Source organism: Mauremys mutica, chromosome 1, assembly GCF_020497125.1.
Source record: "Mauremys mutica isolate MM-2020 ecotype Southern chromosome 1, ASM2049712v1, whole genome shotgun sequence".
In the NCBI taxonomy this organism is placed as follows: domain Eukaryota; kingdom Metazoa; phylum Chordata; order Testudines; family Geoemydidae; genus Mauremys; species Mauremys mutica.
In genome coordinates, this window is record NC_059072.1 from 353929089 (window position 1) to 353938956 (window position 9868).

Consider the following 9868-nt stretch of genomic DNA (forward strand, 5'->3'; position numbering starts at 1 on the left):
TACTTGGGGAAAATTGTTACTTGGGGCATCAGGGTTTTAACACTGCAAGCTCGCTTTGAATGTCAGATTTCTGTGTAGAATTAACTTACTCCCCATGGAGCATGGGCAGATGTAGTCATCAGAGAGGCTGCCTGGGCAGCAGGCAGCATCTGTTCAGATAGGGAGGCGACTGTCTCTATGAAGCATGTCTGCACATTCCCTTGGGGGCCACTTGGCCATCAGGGAACCTCAGCTGCTTGGCTTAGTGTGCACCACCTGTAACCCCTGTGACAGCCAAGGGCAAACTGCAGGAGGCCAAATCACAGGGGATCTGTGGTGATGCTATCCAGCTGGACTGCAGTGGCAGCCCTGCTGCAGGCTCATAATTAGAGATATACCAATCTCCTAGACCTGGAAGTGACCTTGAAAGGTCATCGAGTCCAGCCCCCTGCCTTCACTAGCAGGACCAATTTTTTTCCCCAGATCCCTAAGTGGCCCCCTCAAGGATTGAACTCACAACCCTGGGTTTAGCAGGCCAATGCTCAAACCACTGAGCTATCCCTCCCCCTGCCCCTTATTCCTTATGGTTGTAATCAGTCACAAGCAAACCTTGGTGGTGGCCAAGTGGTAACAATGATCTTGTCACAGCTGTGATCTCGCTGAAATAAAATATAATAAAATATAATAAATAATAATGATTATACTATAGGACCAGTTTTTTCCCCAGCAGCCCCCTTTCCTGCATTAGAAACCTAGGTTTCAGGGCAGGCCAGGGAGATTCCACAAGGCTCCATATATGGAAATTTCCCTCAGATTTTTCCAGGAGGGGAGGTCCCTTTCTTCTCTCTGAATGTAAAGGGGGACCAAGGATCCAGGGATCTCCAGAGTTATGCACAGATCTCAGTGATCCACTGGGAGCTCAGCCCACCCACCCACAATCCCTGTGCCTCCACAACTGCTCTAGGACCCTCTCCAGCTCGAATCTCCCATTACTAACACCTGCCTTTTCCTAGAAACTGGAGTTCCCTCCCCCGGAGAGGTAACCTCAGTGCGAGAGGCAACCCCAGCACCATCTGGAAGGAGGGTCCCAACTACGGGAATGTTTCCCTCTGCGCCCATTGACTGCTCTGCTTCCCTGGGCCTTTCATCCTCCTCAACAGCACAGGGGCTGTCTGAGCGGAGGTGGGACAATTCTATAGTGTCCCGGAAAGCCTCATCAACATACCTCTCTGCCTCTCTTAGCTCCTCCAGTTCCGCCACCCTGGCCTCCAAAGTCCGTACGTGGTCTCTGAGGGCCAGGAGCTCCTTGCACCGACTGCACACATACGCCACCCGCCCACAGGACAGGTAATCATACATGCAACACTCAGTGCAATAAATTGGATAGCCCCCACTCTGCTGCCTGCATTGTCTCCTAGTTAATGGAAGGGTGGTTTACAGAAAGAGGTTTTGAAATGTTGTTTGGTTTATAGGTTTGAAGGGGACTACAGGGGAAGGGTTAGGACTGACAAGGGACTCCCGCTCCCTGCCCACTCCCCTTCCAAACTCCCTTGTGAAACTCCCTGTTAGCAGCCCCTGGTCGCTTGTGCACGGCTTTATAAAGCCTTGGCCTGAGTGAATGCCCCGCCCACTGATTAAGGCTCAGCCAATTACCAGAAGCTTCGAGCTTTCAAACCTTCCTTTGAAGCTCACAGCCTCCAACTGCCAGCCACAGCACACGGTCCTTCAACCAACCAACCACCCAACCAACCAGACTGACAAACACAAGCTCAGCACACAGCAGGTAACCCCCAAACACAAACAAACACACACTACAGACAGTCACTTACCCCACAGATGCTGTATTTGCTCCTCCTTCACCTGGAGAACTCCCTTGCGAAACTCCCTGTTAGCAGCCCCTGTTCGCAAAGCTCAATGACATAGGGAAGGGTAGGGGAGATGTCCTGGAAGCCAAATTTAGGCTGCTAGGGAAGAGACTGAAATCCAGGACCTTTATGGTGGCATTCTCAGAAATGCTCCCAGTTCCAAACGCAGGCCCAGGTAGGCAGGCAGAGCTTCAGAGTCTCAATGCGTGGATGAGACGATGGTGTAGAGAGGAGGGGGTCACGTTCATTAGGATCTGGGAAACTTCTGGGATGGGAGGAGCCTATACAGGAGAGATGGGCTCCACCTAAACCAAAGTGGAACCAGACTGCTGGCACTAACCATTAAAAAGGTTGTAGAGCAGTTTTTAAACTAGGAGATGGGGGAGAGCCGACTGCTGCAGAGGAGCGTGTGGATCGGACACAGACTTCTCTTACGGGAGAGCCTGATGATAGAGAATCTCCAGGTTATAGTCAGGAGCAGAGGACGGAAGAGGATAATGTAAGGGCCGGATCAGATGTTAAACAGTCACATAAAAAAGAATCTGGCACATCAGAAAAGGGCAGACAAATAAACACGGACAAGTTTTTAAAGTGCTTGTACACAAATGCTAGAAGTCTAAATAATAAGATGGGTGAACTAGAGTGCCTGGTGATAAAGGAGGATATAGATATAATAACAGGTTTCAGAGTAGCAGCCGTGTTAGTCTGTATTCGCAAAAAGAACAGGAGTACTTGTGGCACCTTAAAGACTAACAAATTTATTTAAGCATGAGCTTTCATGAGCTATAGCTCACTTCTTTGGATGCATAGAATGGAACACACAGACAGGAGATATTTATACATACAGAGAACATGAAAAGGTGGAAGTATGCATACCAACAGGAAGAGTCTAATCAATTGAGATGAGCTATCGTCAGTTAAATGGACACAAATCTGACATCAGGAATCATAACATTAACATTAACAATAGGACCAATCCTATTCAATCTATTCATAAATGATCTGGAGATAGGGATAAACTACTCAAGATAGTTAAGACCAAAGCAGATTGTGAAGAACTTCAAAAAGATTTCACAAAACTAAGTGATTGGGCAACAAAATGGGAAATGAAATTGAATGTGGATAAATGTAAAGTAATGCACATTAGAAAAATTAACCCCAACTATACATACAATATGATGGGGGCTAATTTAGCTATGATGAGTCAGGAAAAAGATCTTGGAGTCATTGTGGATAGTTCTCTGAAGATGTCCATGCAGTGTGCAGAGGCGGTCAAAAAAGCAAACAGGATGTTAGGAATCATTAAAAAGGGGATAAAGAATAAGACTGAGAATATATTATTGCCCTTATATAAATCCATGGTACGCCCACATCTCGAATACTGTGTACAGATGTGGTCTCCTCACCTCAAAAAAGATATTCTAGCACTAGAAAAGGTTCAGAAAAGGGCAACTAAAATGATTAGGGGTTTGGAGAGGGTCCCATACGAGGAAAGATTAAAGAGGCTAGGACTCTTCAGCTTGGAAAAGAGAAGACTAAGGGGGGATATGATAGAGGTATATATAATCACGAGTGATGTTGAGAAAGTGGCTAAGGAAAAGTTATTTACTTATTCCCATAATACAAGAACTAGGGGTCACCAAATGAACTTAATAGGTAGCAGGTTTAAAACAAATAAAAGGAAGTTCTTCTTCACGCAGCGCACAGTCAACTTGTGGAACTCCTTACCTGAGGATGTTGTGAAGGCTAGGACTATAACAATGTTTAAAAGGGAACTGAATAAATTCATGGTGGCTAAGCAGGGCCACCCAGAGGATTCCGGGGGCCCGGGGTCTTCGGCGGCGGGGGGCCCTTCCGTTCCGGGACCGCCGCCGAAGTGCCCCGAAGACCCGTGGCGGCCCCCCCCCCCGCCGCCGAATTACCGCCGAAGCAGGACCTGCCAGCAAGGGAACGGCCCCCCGCCGCCGAATTGCCGCCGAAGACCGGGCTGAACTCGGCGGCGGGTCCCGCTCCGTCTTCGGCGGTAATTCGCCAGCGGGGGGTCCTTCTGCCCCAGAGCGGAAGGACCGCCCCCCCGCCGGCGAAGACTGGGAGCAGAAGCAGCTCCTGCGCCCGGCCCCACAAGAGTTTTCCGGGGGACCCGGAGCGAGTGAAGGACCACGCTCCAGGGGCCCCGAAAAACTCTGGTGGGGGCCCCTGTGGGGCTCGGGGCCTGGGGCAAATTGCCCCTCTTGCCCCCCCCCCTCTGGGCGGCCCTGTGGCTAAGTCCATAAATGGCTATTAGCCAGGATGGGTAAGAATGGTGGCCCTAGCCTCTGTTCGTCAGAGGATGGAGCTGGATGGCAGGAGAGAGATCACTTGATCATTGCCTGTTAGGTTCACTCCCTCTGGGGCACCTGGCATTGGCCACTGTCGGTAGACAGATACTGGGCTAGATGGACCTTTGGTCTGACCCGGCACGGCCGTTCTTATGTTTTTATGTTAAGTTTAAAACAAACACAGGAAAGTATTTTTTTCACGCCATGCACCGTCAACCCCTGGAACTCCTTGCCAGAGAGTGTTGTGAAGGCCAATAGTATAACAAGGTTAAAAAAGGAGCTAGATAGATTCATGGAGGATAGGTCCATCAATGGCTATTAGCAGGATGGGCAGGAATGGTGTCCCTAGACTCTGTTTGCCAGAAGCTGGGAATGGATAACAGGGGATGGATCACTTGATGATTACCTGCTCTGTTCATTCCCTTTGGGGCACCTGCCACTGGCCACTGTCGGAAGCCAGGATACTGGGCTGGAGAGACCTTTGGTCTGAGTCTGAAGGTATTGTCAGTGCAGCCCCAGGCTGCCCGTGCACTTGGAAGAGGGTCTGGAGGGTGGGTAGATGAAGAGCTTGTGAGGGTGGAACCTCAGCCAGATCTAAGAACTGTTTGGAGCTCAAAGCATTAGGAGCTGGATGTGTGTGTGTTTGAATCCCAATTTCCAGTTCAGTCCAAGGGGCCTGCTCTGAAGATTGGATCTAGGCCAGCAGGAGGGGGCTGCTGCCCCGCACTGACACTTGGTGGAGTTTTTGGCTGGCCTCTCCCAGTACCAAGAGAAAGGGGAATGGAGGAAGAGAAATCAGAGTCCTGAGACTGACAGTCCCCAGGGCCAAGGGGGAAATGCCAACGCTCCAGGTGAGCCCGATTGACAGGGCAGGCCGGTCAGTGAGGGAACCAGGATCCCATCCTCCGTGTGAGGGGAGCTGCCTGAGGCGAGCGGGGCAGAGCTAAGGGGAGAGCAGCAGCCAGAGACAGGGGAGCTGGAGCAGCTGGGAGCTGGGGCAGCGCAGACCAGCCGCGCTGTCAGGGAGCCAGGGCCAAGCTGCAGCGGGGAGCTGCGGGGCCAGAGCCGGGACTGCGGGCGCCGGTCACGCTGGAGCCGGGTGCGGGGAGTGGCTGGGCAGAGCGAGGGGGCTCTGGGCAGGGGCCTAGCGCAGAGAGACGCCCCCAGACACGCAGGCCGGACTCGGGGGAGAGGGAACGTGACCCTGACCGGGGGGGGTGGGCAGTGCTGGGTAAAAGGGCCCAGCTGCCTAGAGCCTGAGGCCTGCGAGGGAGCCGGGAGTGTGAGGAACAGGCTGTGACCTGCCCTCACATCCCAGAGACGCCGGGTGTGGTGCCCCTGAGCCCACAGGGCAGGTCCCTTGTTCCCCTTAACCCTCTTCCATTTTTCCTTGTTTTCCTTTCAGTTGCTGTTTAATAAATTGTATTTGGTTTGAACTTAATGTGCTGATCAGGGGTCAGGGAAGCGGCCGGTGCGGAGAGAGTACCCCGGAGCGGGGCCACCTCCGAGCACACAAGAATCTCCACTTTCATTTAAAAACTACTAAATGTCCAGCCCGTCATGTTCAAAATGTGACACCCCATCCCAATGGTTCAAAAAGTATAAGGCAAATCAAAAGAATCCCCCCGATAATTTTAATATCTCATGATTTGGGAGGCCTGACTTGTGATGTCTGAATGGATTGGGTTGGCAGTACTTGCCGATTTGTGGGGGGTATGGAAGCACTTAGCTTTACAGCTAAGCAAATAATTCATGAGGAATAATTTAGGCTGTGAACCCATCCCATTTCCTCTTCAAAATTCTCCGTAAGAAGCTTACAGGGCACTCAAATTTATCCCTATTTCACAAATACTCACAGTGTGTGGATTGGACACTCGAGTCATAGGACTTGAGTTCTGTTCCCTGATTGGATGAGCAGAACTCCAAGAAATCTGATTGCTAACGTGAATGCTCGCCTTTCCTTATTCAGAATTTATTTTCAGGGAATATAATGTACTATCGAGGAGACAGTGTGTTCCAGTGGGCAGAGCACTGGCTGGGCAGTCATGAAACCTCAGTGCAGTCGCAGCTCTGCCACTGACTTGTTGCATGAGCCTGGATGAGCCTCAGGTTTTTTTTTATGAGCCTCTCTGTACCTCAGTTTCCTCATGTGTTTAATAGTCTACTAACCCAGACTGCCCTTTGAAAGGTGCTTTCATAGATTCCAAGGCCGGAATGCTGTATCACACAGGCCAGAAAACTTCCCCAAAATCATTCCTACAGCAGATCTTTTAGAAAAATATCCCGTCTTGATTTAAAAGTTGTCAGTGATGGAGAATCCACTACAACCTTTGGTAAATTGTTCCAGTGATTAATTACTCTCACCAATATCAATGTATGCCTTATTTCACACAGGCCCTGTTCAAGATGGTTTCTCTCAGCCACAGTCTCCCAGCAAAATGGTGACTGGCTCTCCCCTTGCTCAGGCTCTCTTCCAGGGGCCCAAAGGTGCTGGTGCTTTTGTTTTCTTAGGTGAAAGAATGTGGGGTTGTCTGCCTCTTTCTTTTCTAGTCCATTGAGTCTTGGAAGACGATTCTTCTAAAGCAGTGGTTGTCAACCAGGGGCACGGGGTACACAGAGGTCTTCTAGGGAGCACATCAACTCCTGTCAATATTTGCCTAGTTTTACAGAAGGCTACATAACAAGCACTAATGAAATAAGTACAGGTTAAAATTTCATACAGACAAAAGGAGAAAGTCATCCATTTGTCAGTAAGAGTGTGCTGTGACACATCTGTATTTTAGATCTGATTTTGTAAACAAGTCGTTTCTAAGTGAGGTGAAACTTGGGGCTACACAAGACAAATCAGACTCCTGAAAGGGGCACAGTAGACTGAAAATGTTATATCCTTGGGGGCAGCCAGTTTAGGAAGAAATCACTTGAGGCCAGACAGCAGACAGCTAACAAAACTACCATTTTATTTACAGACACAGAGCTCACTCAACCGGCCAAAGCTGGCCGGGCTATCCCCTAATAATCTAACTCAGTTGCCATAGGAACAAAAACCATGACAACCAAATACACAACAGAAAAGGTTGAGAGCCACGGTTCTAAAGGATCCCCTCAAAGCAAAGTTTATCCAAGCTGTGAGGAAGGCGACCTGAAGTCTGGTGGTGAAGGCTCCGTGTGTAACCCACACACCTCCTGGGTGTGGTGTCCTGTCCTGTCAAGTGGCACCAAGACCACTTAATGAGAGGGAGATAAAATGAGTCTGTGCTGCAGCCTTTTAGCTCACGCGGTAGAGATTCATGCAGTAAGTTCTAGGTTCAATCCCGCTCGCCACCAACCGGGGTCTGTCAATGTTACAAGTGGGGGCTCGTCTGGGATTTCAACCGGGAAGTCTCTGAGCTCGGGACGTGCTTCCTCAGCGAGGGGAAGTCTGTAACCCACACACCTCCTGGGGGTGGTGCTCTGTCCTATCTAGTGGCACCGAGACCATTTAGAGACAGTTCAATGAGTCTGCTCTACAGCCCTCGCTAACAGCTGGTTGGCTCTTAGTTCATGCAGTTGAGGCTCATGCACTAAGCTCCAGAAGTCCCAGGTTGGATCCTGCCTGCCAACAACCAAGGTCTATCAACATTATTCGTGCTCTTCTCCCTCCCCCTCCCCCTCTCCCCACTTGCATTTGCTGAAATGTAAATTGCTCTGTTCACTACCATCTCCTTCCCCTGCTGTCTTAATGACCCTGTTTGCTGCTTATATAAACCCCCATTCCTTTGTTTAGGACAGACCTCTTTAACAGTGTTTGCCTAGGAGGGGCTGTCGGGTTTTCACAAGTAATGTCGTACAGGGGGAACTCATAACTCTCTATGTAATGTTGCATCATGATCTGATTGACCAGAGAGTTGTTAGTTTTCAAATGGTACCTCACAAGGCATATTTTGTACAAAGATTATTACCATCACATGCAGGGTGTGACTAGAGGGTGCTTTGGGTCACATATGTTCAGTAGGGCATCTCCAAGGGTGGAGGGCCAATTCCACTCCCAAATTTAAAAAAAAGAGGGTGCCAACCTGTTCCGCCAGTTCAGCCAGCCCCAGAGAGAGACGGCCATATCGCAAGGGCGCTGAAGATCTCTGCCCCGAGGGCTGATGTTCGCAGGCCTGCTTTGGCTACCTGCAGCAAGCAGATAACTGCCAGGAGAAGGATCCCAGCCTATTCAAAGAACAGAGTGCTTGCTGCTTGGTCAGCTCAGGAGGGTGTGAGGACATAAATGCCAAATAAGCAGCGCATGCTTTCAATGCATAGGATTAGTGGCCCGTGTACCTTTCAGTACTGAAGAAATCTGTATGTTGGATACTGTTATTTTTCTTTGACTGGTATGTGCTGTATTGCTGTAATGATAAGAGCATGTTTCGATTTATGAGGCATCTTAGTTAACCCACAGATTGTCGTCTGATCAACAGAAGGATTTTTTTTTTTGTTTAGTCTGAGCAGCTTTACTACACTGAGGTGTCTTTCCTCCACTTCGGAGCAACTCAGAGTACTGGCATCCCCACCTGTCCCAGTGTGAAGATTTGTGTTGTTCTCCACAGGTGGGAGTTCCGCTGCCAGAACAGACTGAACCTGCTCACTGTCCCTGCAGTACAATGGAATTATTACGGGTACGGGTGTAATCAAAGTTTGGTGGGTTAAACTCAGGCCAGGCCCTTGACTCCGGCTCTTTAACGGAGCCCTGACTCTGCTCTCCCAGGAGCCCCTCTCTGCCTGAACACAGGTTCTCTTACAGGCCCAGCTCACTAGGTGACATCTACCCTGTCTTTCCATCCAGACTCCATGGAAGACTGGAGAACTGAGCAGGATTATGACATCCCAGGTATCAAGGAGGCTGAACAGCTGTAACATAAGAATGGCCACACTGGGTCAGACCAAAGGTCCATCTAGCCCAGTATCCGGTCTTCCGACAGTGGCCAATGCCAGGTGTTTCAAAGGGAATGACCAGAACAGGGAATCATCAAGTGATCCATCCCCTGTCATCCATTTCCAGTTTCTGGTAAAGAGAACCTAGAGACCCTCAGAGCATGGTGGGGCATCCCTGCCCATCTTGGCTAATAGCCATTGATGGACCTATCTTTCATGAAATTATCTAGTTCTTTTTTGAACCCTCTTATAGTCTTGGCCTTCCCAACATTCTTTGGAAAGGAGGTGACTGTGCATTGTGTGAAGAAATACTTCCTTTTGTTTCTTTTCGACCTGCTGCCTATTCATTTCATGTGGTGACCCCTAGTTCTTCTGTTATGAGGAGTAAATAACACTTCCTTATTTACTTTTTCCACACAAATCATGATTTTATAGACCTCTATCATATCCCCTGTAGTTGACTTTTCTAAGATGAAAAGTCCCAGTCGTATTAATCTCTCCTCCTATGCAAGCTGTTCCACACCCCTAATCATTTTTGTTGCCCTTTTCTGAACCTTTTCCAATTCCAAGATATCTTTTTTGAGATGGGGAGACCACATCTGCATGCAGTATTCCTACGCTTTGGTTCCTATGGTTCAGCCAGTTACTGATCCATGAGAGGACCCTTCCTCTGATCCCAGTACAGCTTACTTTGCTTAAGAGCCTTTGCTGAGGGACCTTGTCAAAGGCTTTCTGAAAATCCCAGTATGTCAGTGCACTGCAAGGCCCTCAATGGCTTTTAAACTTTCCCATGGGGACATCGGAGAC